Below are 15,426 nucleotides of genomic sequence, written 5' to 3'. Positions count from 1 at the left end.
TTTTGCTACTTTGGCTTTTCATTACTAATGTGTATTCTATTTTGTATTACTTTAAACACTTCATACATTAGTATATACACTGCATCCAATTATTCAATATCTGCAGGCCTTGGGGCATCTAATCATGCTAACTCTTCCTCCCAGGGGTGTGTATGTTCTGACGATAAGTTCAAGTTTGCTTAAATTTACTCTATAGAAATCCCAAGGGCCAAGGCTCAGTATGCTTTCCTCTGAAGATGATTTGTTTTCTTTAAAGAACAAAGGAGTGCTATCACAATTCCTCACTGTTCCTTTTTTAAAATTTTTTTCTTTTTTAGCCTTTGGAGAGTTATCTTCGTTGGTTTTTTGGGGGGTGGTGGTGTTTTATTTATTAAAGATTTATCTATTTATTTGAGAGAGAGTGTGCGCGCACGTGCACACTGGCGGGGGGGGGGGGCGCAGAGAGAGAGAATCCCGAAGCAGACTCCCTGCTGAGCACAGACCCTGACTCAGGGCTCAATCCCAGGTCCCTGAGATCATGACCTAAGCTGAAATCAAGAGTTGACCAGCTTAACCGACTGAGCCACCCAGGTGCCCCAGGTTTTTATTTTTGTTTTTTTAAGTAGGCTCCATGCCCAGCGTGGAGCCCAACATGAGGTTCAAACCTACAACCGTGCGATCAAGACCTGAGCTGAGATCAAGAGTCCGACTAAAGGGCGCCTGGGTGGCTCAGTCAGTTGATAGTCTGCCTTCGGCTCAGGTCATGATCCCAGGGTCCTGGGATCGAGCCCCACATCGGGCTCCCTGCTCCGTGGGGAGTCTGCTTCTCCCTCTCCCTCTGTCCCATCCCCTCCGCTCCTGCTCTGTCTCTCACTCTCTCTCTCAAATAATAAAATCTTAAAAAAAAAGAAAAAAAAAAGAGCCCGACTGAGCCACCCAGGCGCCCCAAGTTATCTTAGTTTTTAATGCACTGAAATGCTCCTGAGAAATTACACTTATTGTCATTTATGCAGCATGTAACTGGATTGCAATGGGTGAGCCTTCTGAGAGCATCTAATACTGGAGGAAGCCAAGTCCTTCCCTGGCTGTTCGTCTTGTATGGGGAATGTATGCTCTGGATGGTGACCACGGCTGACGGTGTCTGTGCCCCGTCGCACGTGCTCTCCACAGGTGAGACATACCCATGACCGGCCCCATATCTCTGGATTAGGGAGACCAAGTAACTTTTCTACAACAGAGTATCTTACAACCAGATACAGAAGGATCAAAAAACAACCAAAAGACAATAAACCATACACACACCTTCCAAATGAAGCATTTTGCTGTCATCCGTCTCTGAACTTCCACTTCTACAGTATATTTGCATAAATTACAATAAAGAAAATTAAAAAGGAAAATTATCTTACCTTTTATGGAAACTTCTTGCTTAACTTTATACTCAAACAAAATATAAAAACATTTGGGTTTTTTTTCTTGGACTATATGTAACTTTAAGAAAGATTTTTTCACTCAGTAGAAGATTTATAATCTCTTCACCTGAAAAAGAAGAAAAAAATTTATTTTAAGTTCTGCCTTTGTAAAGTGAACTTACCAGAACAGTAGAGAAAAGGAAAACAAAAATCAGTATCTTAACTTAGTATTCAAATTATCAGAACATTTTATGATTAAGGAACTAAACATTCCCTTGTCTTTGCTCACGCTAGAGACAATGGTATTGATGATACACATCCTTGCTCTATCTGGGTAACCAGCTCAATGTTTGGAATGTCACTCCAAAGAACTCACATGAGAAGGATCTCCATGAAGTTGTCCAGTTTTGTAACTACACACCATCACCACGAGGATATGCACATCCCCGGGCACAAGATGACTGGAGAGCTCACTAATAATCCATTGTAACTTCTAGAAAAGCGTAGAACTTGGGACTTTTCATTTTATATGTGCATGAAAGCCATGATTTTGAAAATTATACTTTAGCAATAGAGACAGGGGATTGCTCTAGAATATAAGAGACTTAAGAGACATAATCACCAAATGAAACATTTAGATCTTGAGTCCAATCAGAACAAATCAAATGTAATCACTTCTCATCAAGTGTATCTTCTGTTCTTATCAGTTTAATATCTGATATGAGTCCTCTGTCTGAGGACAACATGTTAAATGGATTTTTGGAACTAGAAGATGGAGTATGAGCTTGCTCCATCCATCCTATGCAACAACCTGGATTTGCAGTACCACCAAGAACAGTGCACCTCCCTTGGGGGAATTAAAAAAAAAAAAAAAGGACAAATCAAATGTAAGTTATATTTGAAGCTACTGGGGAAATCTGAATAGGGACTGCTATTAGATGATATTAGGAATTACTGTGAATTCTTAGTTGTAATATGATACGGTGGCTATGTTTTTAAAAAAATAAAAACCGTTTTTATCTATTACAGAGAAAAAGTGAGTATTCCTGGTAAAATAACATTATTTCTGGGATTCACTTCTAAAATACTCCACCAAAAAAAAGAACCAAACAAATTTTAAAAGTGTAAGAGGGCAAGGGACAGATGGGGAAAAAATGGCAAAGTACTGATCACTGTTGAAGCTGGGTGGTGAGTATGAGTGTTCACTGTAATGTTTTCTGTATATTTATATATTTTTTTGTATATTTTTAAATTTCATATAAAAACCAAACCAAAAAAGACAAAGTTATGCTAGTGAGCCAGAAATAAGTCAGTGTTACCATCTTCTGAAATAGATAATTCTTTTTACATCTAACACTTCATAATTAAAATTATTAAGTTGAATAATTCAACACTGGCTTTTCAACACTTCATACACAGTTTTCAAAACAATGAAGTATTTCTGTAAGGTTGACTTTAGGCCTGTTTATTCTGACTCTGAACTAATGTTCATTTGTTTGTATTTATGTTCAACTGGGGGAAAAGGGATTGCTAATTTGCTATTGTTTATTTAATTTTGTTTTTTACTTATGTAAAATACTTACATGGCTCCAAAGTCAAAAGTACTTAAGAGATGTCCCAGACCAAAAGACCCACTCAATGGAGAGTAGTGGGGCTGAAAGCTGAACAAAGACACTACAGGTCCTGCCGGCTGGGAGGTGTTAGGAGTTCCAACCTAGGCGGAACGAAGACCCTCACCGAGCACGAGGCACACAGCAAAGACCTGAATAAGGCCCTGCCTGCAGGGTAAAAATTACAACCCGAGCAAAGGCCACACCCAAACACTAAGTGCAAAACCAAAACAGGTCTACTCAAAGAATAAAACCAAGCTTGACAGGACCAAAATGATCTTCCAATAATCTGTCTGCCAGAACAAAACTCAAGATATAAGCCAGATACCAACATATAAAAAAAAAGTTATGATACATACAAAGCAGCAGAAAATGTAACTATAATTTTTTTTAATTAAAAAGCAGCTGGGGGGGCGCCTGGGTGGCTCAGTCGTTAAGCGTCTGCCTTCGGCTCAGGTCATGATCCCAGGGTCCTGGGATCGAGCCCCGCATCGGGCTCCCTGCTCAGCGGGAAGCCTGCTTCTCCCTCTCCCACTCCCCCCTGCTTGTGTTCCTTCTCTCACTGTGTCTCTCTCTGTCAGATAAATACATAATAAATAAATAAATAAATAAATAAATAAATAGCAGCTGGGGGGGGGCACCTGGGTGGCTCAGTTGGTTAAGCATCTGCCTTGAGCTCAGGTCATGATCCCAGGAGCCCCGCGTTGGGCTCCTTGCTCAGCAGGGAGTCTGCTTCTGCCTCTCTCTCTACCTGCTGCTCCCCCTGCTTGTGCTAGTGCTCACTCTCTCTGTCAAATAAATAAATAAAATCTTAAAAAAAAAAAAAAAAAGGCAGCTGGGTGGGGAGGGGGCACCTGTGTCGGTTGAGCATCTAACTCTTGATCTTGGCTCAGGTCGTGATCTCCATTTCATGGGATTGAGCCCTGCACTGGGCTGCATGCTCAGCAGAGAGTCCCTCTCTCACTCTCTGCCCCTCCCCCCGCTTGGGCTCTCCCTCTCTCTCTCTTAAAAAAAAAAAAAAGCAGGGGGGCGCCTGGCTGGCTCAGTCGGTGGAGTGTGCTACTCTTGATCTCAGGGTTGTGAGTTTGAGCCCCATGTTGGGTGTAGAGATTACTTACAAAAAAAATCTTAGGGGCTCCTGGGTGGCTCAGTCAGTTAAGCGGCTGACTTACGGTTTTGGCTAAGGTCATGATCTCACGGTGGTGAGATCGAGTCCTATGCCGGGCTCTGTGCTCATTGCACGGTCTGCTTCAGATCCTCCCTCCCTCTCCCTCCAGTTCTCCCTCTCTCTCAATCTCTCTCTAATAAGTAAATAAAATCTTTAAAAAATAAAATCCTTACAAATTTTTTTTTTTAAAGCAGCTATTAGAAACAGACCACAGGATGTCTCGGATGGTAGAATTAGCAGAAATAGACCTTAAGCAGCTATAATAAATATGTTCAAAGACTTATAGGAAAAAATAGTGATAATGAGTGAAAAAAACAGAATCTCAGAGATGGAAAGAAATGGACACTACACAGAAAAACAAATGACTAGTCTAGAATGGAGAGTGAAATATCTGAAACAAAAATATACACTGGAGTGGGGCGCCTGGGTGGCTCAGTCGTTAAGCGTCTGCCTTCAGCTCAGGTCATGATCCCAGGGTCCTGGGATCAAGCCCCGCATCGGACTCCCTGCTCAGCGGGAAGCCTGCTTCTCCCTCTCCCACTCCCCCTGCTTGTGTTCCCTCTCTCTCTGTGTCTCTGTCAAATAAATAAAAATCTTTAAAATATATATATATATATACACTGGAGAGACTTAATAAAAAAAATTGGGAGACTAAAGAAAGTGTCAGTGAACCTAAGACATAAACTATCCAATCTGAAGAAGGAGAAAAAAGTTTGCTTTGTTTTGGTTTTTTAGAGGGGGGAGGAGAGATGGAAAGAGAGACAGAGAGACAGACAGACAGACAGGCAGAGAGGAGGAAAATCTCAAGCAGGCTCTGCACCCCAAAAAAAGGTTTTTTAAAAATGAACAGAGCCGGGGGCCCCTGGGTGGCTCAGTTGGTTAAGCATTTGACTCTTGATTCTACTCAGGTCATGATCTCAAGTTGTGAGACTCAGTGGGGAGTCTGCTTGGGATTCTCTCTGCCCCTCCCCTCCCCCACTCATGCTTGTTCTCCCTCTCCATTAAAAAAAAAAAAACAGAGCAAAAAGAAAGGAAGGAAGGAAGGAAAAAGAACAGAGCATCAGTGACCTGTGGGACTACCCTTGTAACTGAAAGTGGTCTCCCATACCTGTAACTGAAATCCCAAAGGAATATGAGAGAATAGAGCATAAAAATACATGAAGAAACTACAACCAAAATTTTTCCAAATTTTGTAAAAGAATCCCAAAAGAAAATACCTTACAAAAGTCTCACCCCAACCCTGTCCCTTCATCCTGCTCCCCTCCTCTCAATATACCTATTTTTATTATTTTTCTGATTTATTGCTTTGCTGCAAATATATACTTTTTTCATATTCTTTCCAACACTTCTCGTACAAAACTATTATTCTGTATCTTGGTTTTTTTGTTTTTTGTTGTTTTGTTTTGGTTTTTTTCCACAAAATACTTCCTGGGGCACCTGGGTGGTTCAGCAGACTCTTGATTTCAGCTCAGGCCATGACCTCAGGGTCTGGGATCAAGCCCCATGTTGGGATCCACCCTCAGGAGGGACTTTGCTTGAGATTCTCTCCCCCTCTCTCTTTGCCCCTTTACTCACGAGCCCCCCCGCAAGAAATAAATCTTAAAAAAAAAAAAAAAAAAGCTTCTTCCTTACTCCTTTTTTTCTTTTTTTAAGATTTTATTTATATATTTGAGAGAGAGTGGCAGGGGGGCAGAGGGAGAGAGAATCTCAAGCAGACTCCATGCTGAGCCCCGAGCCCGATGCAGGGCTCAATCCCATGACCCTGAGGTCATGACCTAAGCCGAAATCAAGAGCTGGATGCTCAACTGACTGAACCAACCAGGTGCCCCACCTTACTCCTTCCTTTCTTAAGTAAACATTTTTACTGATTTTAAATATAGTATAAAGGAAAGCACACAAATCATAAGTGAACAGCTCACTGAATTTTCACAAAATAAACCCATTCAGGGGCCTGGGTGGCTCAGTCAGTTAAGTGTCTGCCTTCGGCTCAGGTCATGATCCCAGGGTCCTGGGACCGAGTCCCACATCGGGTTCCCTGCTCAGCAGGGAGTCTGCTTCTCCCTCTACCCTTCCCCCCTGCTTGTGATCTCTCTCTCACTCTCAAATAAATAAAATCTTAAAAAAAAAAAAAATCCATGCAGCCATACCATCCAGTTCAAGAAACTGGATTACCAGTACCTAGAAGTACCCCTCATGTCCCCAAAGGTGCCAACCACAGTCCTGATCTGAATCGTATCACCAAAGATTTATACTCCTTGTGATAACTATACAGTACTCCTTTATGTTGACCTACCCCTAGTGATGGACACATGTTGTTTCCAGTGTTTTGCTATTACAAATAATCCTGCAATGAACAGTGTTTTGCAAAGTCATTTCATATTTTTGCCAACAGAGCTTTAAGACAGATTCCTAGATGTGGGGTTGCTGGGTCAAAGGACAAATGCACATATAAATCTGCAAGATACAAATCCTCCTCCAGAGGCATTGTACCATTTTGCATTTCTACTGGCAAGAGGACAGTTTCAACACAGCTTTGTCAAAAGAACAGAGAGTTAAAATTTTGGATTTCTGCCAATATGTAGGGTGACCAACTGTCCCAGTCTGCTAAGGACTGAGAGATTTCCCAAAACCAAGGACTTTCAGTGCCAAAACCAGGAAAGTCCTGGGCAAACCAAGACCGTTGGCCACTCTACCAACATGGCGAGAAGTGGTAGCTCTGTAGAGCTTTGATTAGTATTTTTATTACAAAGAGTGGTAAGCATCTATCCAATTACATAAGGTCCATTTTTATTTATTTTCCATAATCTATTCCCATCTTTTCCCCATTTTTCCCTATCAGGTTATTTTCTTTTTCTTCTCCATTTCCATGAGTTCTTTTAGTAGTAGTAGTAGTAGTAATTGCCACACCCAACATGGGGCTCAAACTCACAACTCTGAGATCAAGAGTAGCACACTCCTCTGGCTGAGCCAGCCAGGCGCCCCTCTATGAATTCTTTTTTAAGTTTTTATTTAAATTCCAGTTAGTTAACATATGTGTGATAGTTTCAGGTGTAGAGTTCTTTCAACTATTAGAGATAAAAGCTCTTTGCTATGATTGAAATTCAACATATTTTTCTATTGTCATTTGTCTTTTGACTTTGCTTATGGTGATTTTTGCCATGCAGTTTTCTGTTGTTAATATAATCAATTTTATCAGTCTTCTTTTACTGTTTCTAGGTTCTGAGTCATAGTTAAAAAAGTTTTCCCCAGTCCTAAGTTATAAAGAAACTCATCTTTGTTTTCTTTTAGTACTCATATAGTTTAATTTTTTACACTGTAATCTCTGATCTATTTGGAAGTAATTATTTCATTATTTATTTTGACTATACAAGAGTTAAAGAGAGTAAGATAAAATACCCTAAGGTCTATGATAAACAAGACTGTAGTCTATGTATGAAACCTGTCTCCAGGAAAGGTGTATGTGACATTTACCCCAAAATGTGTCCCATGTGCTACCACTCTGTACTGCTAGATTTTGTTTTTGTTCTCTTTAAACACTTTCTGTTCAGTTTAATACACTTGTCTGTAGGGTAATAAGCCAAAGAGAAGCAATTCTCCCATTTTCCAACAGCTACTGGAGGAAGCCCTGTAAGGAAATGGAGGTAGAATGAAAAAAAAAATGTTTTAACACCTAAGCAGACATCACACACTAAGAATCAATCTATCTCGTCAGAGAACTAAACCAAAATCTGAAGGAAGAAAACTGCTATCTGGACAGACATCCCCAGGGTTTAATGAAATAAGGATAGTCACTCCCCTTCCCAAGGTCAAAGTTTCTTTTCACATCTTTTTTCTTTTTTTTAAAGATTTTATTTATTTGACAGAGAGAGCACAAGCAGGGGAAGCGGCAGGCAGAGGGAGAAGCAGGCTTCCTGCTGAGCAGGGAGCCCAATGCGGGACTCAATCCCAGGACCCCGGGATCAGACCTGAGCCGAAGGCAGACGCTTAACCGACTAAGCCACCCAGGCGCCCCTCTTTTCACATCTTCTTGACAAAGAAATAAAAGTTCTGAAATGAAATGTATATAAAATGGAAAGAGAATGTTTTAAAATTCGGGTCTCCCGTGGATATTACATTAAAATCCATCAGATCACACCTGTTCAGGTTTCCTACCTAAAAAAAGTTGTACCTAAATCTAATCACCCTGTCAATCTCTTTACTGGAAATATGAGAGAAAGGAACAAGTTAAACAATACAAAAGGAGGCAACTAGTGAAATCCAGAATGTGGGAGCTTACAGGACAAATAACCAAATTTCTCCAACAAACCAATGACACAGAAAGGGTAGGCAGCTCTAAGAATAAGGGATTTGAGAGACATTTAACAGTGTGACACTTTAACTTTGGCTCAAATCAACCAACTATAGAAGGCACTTTTTAGGCTGAGTATGGACCTGAGATCAGCAGGCATGTAAAATGGCATGATTTCATGACTTCTAGAATTTGCTTTTAAATACACCAGGAAAAAGAAAAAAAGATTGGGAGGAGTGCAGATAGGCAAAGCAAGACTGTCAAAATGTCGTAACTATTGAAACTGCAGGGGCCAACGGCAGGCTGCCCCAAAATGGGCCACTTTGGCATAAAGATTATTTTGAGTTAAAAAGTCATCAAAACCCAGCAAATCCAGGAAAAGCTCTTTACCTCCCTCCCCTTCAACTGCCTAAAAAGAATTTAGAGGAGCTCCTCCAAAAAGAGCTATCACCATAGATAACTACATCATACTATGAACTAGGTAAGTTAGACAGGGAGAAATCTAGCAAGGCCTGTTTGATCCAAGTCCTCTCTGCGTCCCACTGTTCCTGAGTGGCAGCAAACATTTGTTTACTAAACATTTACTATTTTTCACCTTCTTGTGAATTTCATTCCTTCCCTTTGAAGTCCCAAACCCCCGCCCCTCTCCTTAGTTCAGAATGACATATATACTATTTTGCCTATCTTTGGAATTTCCGTATCTGTTTGGATTCCCCATACATACAAAATTAAATTTTATTTTCTCCTGTTAATCAGTCTCATGTCAATTTGATTCTTAGTCCGGCTAGAAGGAGCTTGATGGGGACAGGACATTCTTGCTCCCAGACAAAGCTAAGTAATGGGTATCTAGAGAATTGTTACCTAATTATCTCTATGTGTGCATATGTGTAGGTGTGTAATTACCCGTCAGAAAACTCTGGCCTAGTGAGCCACATTCTAAGAGTCTTGGGGGACCTTAAAAGGAGATCACCAAATCTAAGGGAAGACAACTAGTACCCTTGCTACCCAGACCAGTCTCTGCCAAATGCCCAAAGGTGGGCCTTCGCCTAGATGTAGGAGGCCAGGTTCCACCAGCTTAAGATGGAGCATGTCTAACCAGTCCCTGGAAACAGGGTTGTTTGAAGGCTTTCTGGGACAAGTCACCCAGACTGGGTGGGGCTCCTTGGTGATTCAATCCTAGGAGGATTTTCATAGACCATCCCCAGGAAACAGACAGTGGAAGTATCAGACAGCAGAGGAATGGGAGAGATGTTACTTCATGAAAATAGGTAGTCAGGTTGTCTAATATTAAACTGATAGGAACACACAGTACAGTTGATCTTAGCCAAAAGGCCAAGAAGCAATCAGGTTGTCTAATAGTAGATGACTCAGCGATGTCTTGCATGGTCACCTAATGGAGTATCCACAGCAGGTCCAAAGGTTAACAGAGCTGAGCTTCAGAGTCTGACCTTCTAAGGATGATATCCTCTTCTCCCTGAGGCAGGTAGAGGGCCATGGGCATCTATTCTCAATCACATCCTCAGTCTTAAAAAGGAAGGAGCTGCTGACACCTGCCACGACCTGGGGGAGCCCTGAGGACACTGTGCTGAGTGAAATAAGCCAGACCCAGAAGGACAAATCCTGTCTGGTTCCACTTCTAGGAGGCACCTGCAGTGGTCAGACCCAGGGGGACAGAGAGCAGACGGTGGGGCCGGGGGCCGGGGGGCCAGGGAAGGGTTGGGGGAGGAGATAGCGTGATAGGGACAGTTCCAGTTTGGGGAGACAGAAAAGTTCTGGACACAGGCGGGGGTGACTGGTGCACAGCCGGGTGAATGTGCTTAGTGCCTCTGAAGGGCACACTTAAAAATTATTAAAATGGTAAGTTTTGTGTTATGTGTATTTTACCACAATTAAAAAATTAAAATAAAAAAGAAGAGGCCTTGGGGGCGCCTGGGTGGCTCGGGTGGTTAGGCGTCTGCCTTCAGCTCGGGTCATGGTCCCAGGGTCCTGGGATTGAGCCCCACATCGGGCTCCCTGCTCCGCAGGGAAGCCTGCTTCTCCCTCTCCCTTTGCCTCTCCCCCTGTTTGTGCGCTCTCTCGCTATCTCTGTCACTATCTGTCTCTATCAAATAAATAAATAAAATCTTTTAAAACAATTAAAAAAAAAAAAAAGAAGAGGCCTTGGGCAAGTCAATTAGCCTCTCCTTGGGCCTCGGGCTCCTCATCTATGAAGGGTGGGTAACAACACCTACCCGGTGCACCGCCAGTGAGAATTAACAGAAGAAATCAACGTAAAGATCTTAGAACAACGCCTGACACACAAAAAGCCTTAGTCCCTGTTAGCTGCTGTGAGTTTTTATTGTTATTAACCTATGGAAGTAACTACCAGAATTAAACAGCTATTAAGAGTTCAAAAACAGTTGTCTCTACGGAACGGAACTAGGGGAGGGGAAGGCTGCATGTAAGAACAGATCTTTTAATTAGAAGCCTCATATTTGTTACTTTGTTAACAATTAAAAATCCATTTCTTAAAAAAGCTCTATCAGAGAATAAGATATACAAATATATGGAAATAGACTTGACATTCTAGAGGACATTTCCTAGCACAATAAATAAATGGGGAAACAACAGAGAAAAATGATCCCAACACAGGTGCCAGTGAGAGCTACAAAGGCAGGCGCCTTCCCCCGCCAGCGGGGTCTCTGGGAGCAGAGAGTGGGAGGGGCCCGCAGGCTGATGCGGGAGCAGCTGCGGACAGCTGAGCCTCTCCTGCCTGCAGGCTTCCAGCTCCTGGCTCTGGCAGGTGTCCCCAGAAAAGGGGCCAAGAAGAAAGTGGGGCCTGTTGCTGGAGAGTGAGTGCGTGAGTGCCGCGGTCAGAGAACAGGAGAGCACAGCCTAGCTAATTCCAGATGCCAGAAGGGTGCAAAGGAATGTTTTAGAAAAGAAGCCAGCTCTCTTCAGAAGTGAATCCCCTACCCTCACACCTGCAGAGCAGGAGTTGTCTTACAGCGGCTACAGGGCAGTGCCCAGTCCCGGATTTCCGGTTCTTTGGCCACGTCCTAACGCAAGGGCTGCGATGCAAAGGGCTGCAGAGTGAGAAGGTGTTCAGGGGAAGGAAACTGCCAGAGAAGACAGCAGGTGGAGTGGCGTCTGCAGCAGGAGCACAGGGCCGACCGCGGGAGCGGGGGCAGGTCCACAGCAGACACAGGGCAAGGGGACACATCTGCTAGTATCTACAAGAAAAGCACGAAACCCAAATTTTCTTAAATCCCCAAATCTTCAAATGTTAACAACTAATTTAAATTTTTAACACCATGTGAGCCAATACTATGAAGAATAAGTGCATCTTCAGGCTGATGGTGTCTCTGCCGGAGAGCTAGCCTGCCTTCATGTGCCCGCTGGCCCCAGCCTGGGAGCCACGAGGATGAGGCAGGACCCACAGAGAGGCAGCGTATCCACCTCACACCTGGCCTTCCGTGAAAACTCAACAACTCGCAGTGAGCCTCAGTGCCACTAACCCCAACAGCAGCCTGCTTAAGTGGCTGCACACTCCTGGGGCTTCAAGCTCCCAAAAGCCCCATTTCTCCCCCCCACTGATGGAGCTCAGTCTCAGAAAGGTGACCAACACATAGCCCCACCAGACACCTTGAACAAGAGCTGTCGGGCCTGAGCAGGTTCTCACCTTCTCCTGGTTTTCTCAAGAGCTTCCTCCTGGCTGTTGAGTGTGATGAAGAGATGACTCAAAATGAGAGCTGAAAACCTTCTATCTACTCACTGCTAGTAGTCACGGCTACTCTGCCTGCTTAAGGACAGAGCCTGCTGGCATTGTCAGCACACACCCTCCTCTTCCCTCCTGGAGACACACACAGAGGCCCAAGCAAAAAGCCCACCAGGGCGGCATACCTGAGCATGGGGGGGTGGGGGTGGGGGCTTTCTGGCATGAAATCCAGCTTCCATCACTAACTAGTCTTGCAGTCCTGGGCATGTGCCCAGTGTGTGTGTGATACAAGTAAAGATGTGACTCAGTGACAAGGAGCTATCATGACTGCCGCCACTTGGTCTAGGAAAGTGGCCAACACCAGAAGCCTCCCTGGGGCCCAGGGAGAAAAGGAGTCAACTACAGATCTTCCTCAACTTACAGTAAGTGCCGAATACCTCGTGTAACGTACGGCCTACCGTCCTCAAAGTGACAAACAGCATGGCTGTCAGGGTATCGGTTGTTGGTGTCGTGATTGCGGGCTGACTGGGGACTGTGGCCGCTGCCCAGCATCACAAGAGGATGGTACCACATACTGCTAGCCCAGGGAGAAGATCCAAACTCAAAATTCCAAGTACAGTTTCTGCAGAATGCGTACCGCTTTCGCACCACCGTAAAGTTGAAAAATCAAACGTTGAACCGTTGATAGATCGGGGTCTGCCTGTAGGGGGAGCCAGAGACGTACCACAGCAAGGCCCCAGCGAGCATCCGCCCACAACTAACACCAAACAGTGCTGCATTGCATGTGTTCTCGGCACCATATCCTGGAAGAACCAGAACCAAGGGCGGGCAGGGCGTACTGTGGGCCCAGATTCCTGGAAGGACAAGTAAGTAGAGACGTGCAGCTAAAAAGCGCTGCCAAACAGGCAGCATAAAGCCCCAACAAGCACCAGGGCAGACACCAGGGCAGTGGCCAGAGCTGAGTCCAAACAAGCACAGGACAACGAAGCCAAGGAACTCTGACTGCAGGCTGCAGCTGCCAGGAGAAAGGAGACAGCAGGAGCTGCTTTTACGGACATTCCCCTGTGTGCAGCACTGCATGAGCTCGGTAAACTCACCAACCACTAACCCCAGTGCACAGGTTAAAAAGCAGAGATCTCAATAAATACAGCACTGGCCAAGGCCACAGGTTAATAAATGTCAATTCAAAACCAGAACCCAGGCTGGCTGACAGCAAAGTCCATATTCTCAATCTCCACGTGACACCAGATTCTGGCCCAGTCAATAAAGAAAAAAAGGAGGTATCAAAGGAGTTACAGGAAGGATTATGAAGATGGAGGGAGATGACATGAAGGTACTAACCAGGACTGAGCCACGAAAGGGACAGAGGAGGGTCTCACAGGCTTGAGGGGAAATGAGACCCTGAGGAGAGAAGGGCACGTCTTCAAAATGCAGCAGCCAACAGGTTTCTCTGTGGGGTGATAAATTATTCTGGAGTTACTGGTGCCGGCTGCCCTTGTCAATGTACTAAAAGCCACTGAACTGCATACTTTAAAGGGTGATTCTATGGTATGTGAATTACATCTCAGTGATAAAAGGGGCAGTCTATGGGCTGACAGGTGGCAGTTACATTCTTGAAGAGGAGCTCTGAAAGGCTTCAATGTTGCTAACAGCCCACAGACAGGGCACTGGGCACCCTCTTCTCAGCAACAAATGAAGAGAATGAGACACACAGCCCTACCCTCAGGAGCCTGACCTCTAGCAGATCTTGAAGGACTCCGCCCACAGAGGGTCCTACCTTTGAGCCTGAGCATGGAGCCATTGTTTCCCTGTGCCTTGGGGCGTTCTTATGGACAGGGATGAAAATACCAGCCTCCTAGGGTGGAGAGCAGTGCTGACTGGGGCAAAGTTCAGCGCATGGAACCTGGCACAGGCACGGAGCGTGCCGGCCTGTGTGTGTTAACACCACGATGGTTACGAGCGGAGGACGTGCCCTGTACAGAGGCACTGAGCCACGGTGGCCGCATCCTCGGCCCCACGTACAGCTGCCTGGCCTGCGGTCAGCCCCTCCACTTACTGACCCGATTACAGTTCTGTCTCAGTCCCCCCAACTACACAGCACAGATGAGGATGGTATATCTCTCAGAGGACAGTGTGAGTATCGAGCAAGATAATCTGTATGAAGTGCTCAAAACATGGCTGGCAAACTAAGTGCCCAATAAATGTCCGCAATTATCGTTAGTCAGGGAGCAGGAGTTGGTCAAAGGCTTCCATGAGGAAACCTGGCTTGAGTTCTACTCATTTTATTTATTTAAAGATTTTATTTATTTATGAGAGAGAGAGCGCGAGCATGCGAACACACGTGCGAAGTAGCGGGGAGGGGCAGAGGAAGAGGGAGAAGCAGACTCTGCTGAGCAGGGAGCCCGATGCGGGACTGGATCTCAGGACCCTGGGATCATGATCCCAGCTGAAGGCAGACGCTTAACCGACTGAGCCACCCAGGTGCCCGTTTTACTCATTTTAAATTAATGACCAGGGGCGCCTGGGTGGCTCAGTCATTGGGCGTCTGCCTTCGGCTCAGGTCATGATCCCAGGGTCCTGGGATCGAGCCCCGCATCGGGCTCCCTGCTCAGTGAGAAGCCTGCTTCTCCCTCTCCCACTCCCCCTGCTTGTGTTCCCTCTCTCACTGTGTCTCCCTCTGTCAAATAAATAAATAAAATCTTAAAAAAAAAACAAAACTAATGACCAGACATCTCAAGTGAACATTAATATAGCATAGCCTTTGAACTCTAAGTTAGTTTCCCTCTCTTAAGACAACTGAGACAAATTTTAGATGGGCACTAATTCTATATAGCTCATTGCACCCAGAAGTCAAGTCAAAAAGAGGAAAAAAAAGAAGTGCAATCCATCTGCCCATCCTGTGACCCCTGTGACCTGCTGTAACCACCAGAAGGCAGCAGAGGACAGGTGCCGTTTTCAGAGCCAGCTTCCAGTCCTGCCCTCTTGGAATCCTGTGACAGTGTGTGAAGAAGCCCTATCCAGCCTCCCTGAGGCTGACAGAAGCCTGGAGAGAGGCCTAAAGACCCAGCCAAGGCCCCAGCCACACGGGAAGCCAGGCGGACAACACGAGGAGCAGAGAGAAGCCATGCCAGCCAAGCCCAGCCCAGCCCAAACTGAGCTCAACCCACAGACTCATAAGCAAAAATAAAGAATGCTACTTTAAGTCACTGATCATTGGGGTGCTCTGTAACAAAGCAATACGTAACTACCATAACAACCACTTTATTCCTTCTACT

The 15,426-nt window shown here is 44.8% G+C and overlaps 1 protein-coding gene and 2 pseudogenes across 8 annotated transcripts in view; 1 reads left to right on the top strand and 2 right to left on the bottom strand.

The window, feature by feature from the left end:
- The window catches only part of PPP6R2 (protein phosphatase 6 regulatory subunit 2), an 88,844-nt gene that overhangs the window by 59,651 nt on the left and 13,767 nt on the right, over positions 1 to 15,426 (bottom strand). For 7 of the 8 annotated variants that reach the window (XM_078076817.1, XM_036113779.2, XM_036113783.2 and 4 more), the window contains exon 2: positions 1,386 to 1,515. The gene's annotated coding sequence lies outside the window, so the exon portion shown is untranslated. Of the gene's footprint in view, positions 1 to 1,385; positions 1,516 to 7,637; positions 7,792 to 15,426 lie in introns of all 8 variants that reach the window. The other variant, XM_078076816.1, reaches the window with a different exon arrangement.
- Positions 2,059 to 2,236, top strand: LOC118549415 (U2 spliceosomal RNA; annotated as a pseudogene).
- LOC118549416 (U2 spliceosomal RNA) lies at positions 9,689 to 9,798 on the bottom strand (annotated as a pseudogene).

This window comes from Halichoerus grypus, chromosome 6 (assembly GCF_964656455.1).
Source record: "Halichoerus grypus chromosome 6, mHalGry1.hap1.1, whole genome shotgun sequence".
Lineage (NCBI taxonomy): Eukaryota > Metazoa > Chordata > Mammalia > Carnivora > Phocidae > Halichoerus > Halichoerus grypus.
Note: the sequence above shows the minus strand (reverse complement) of the source record. Positions and strands in the feature narration are given on the sequence as shown.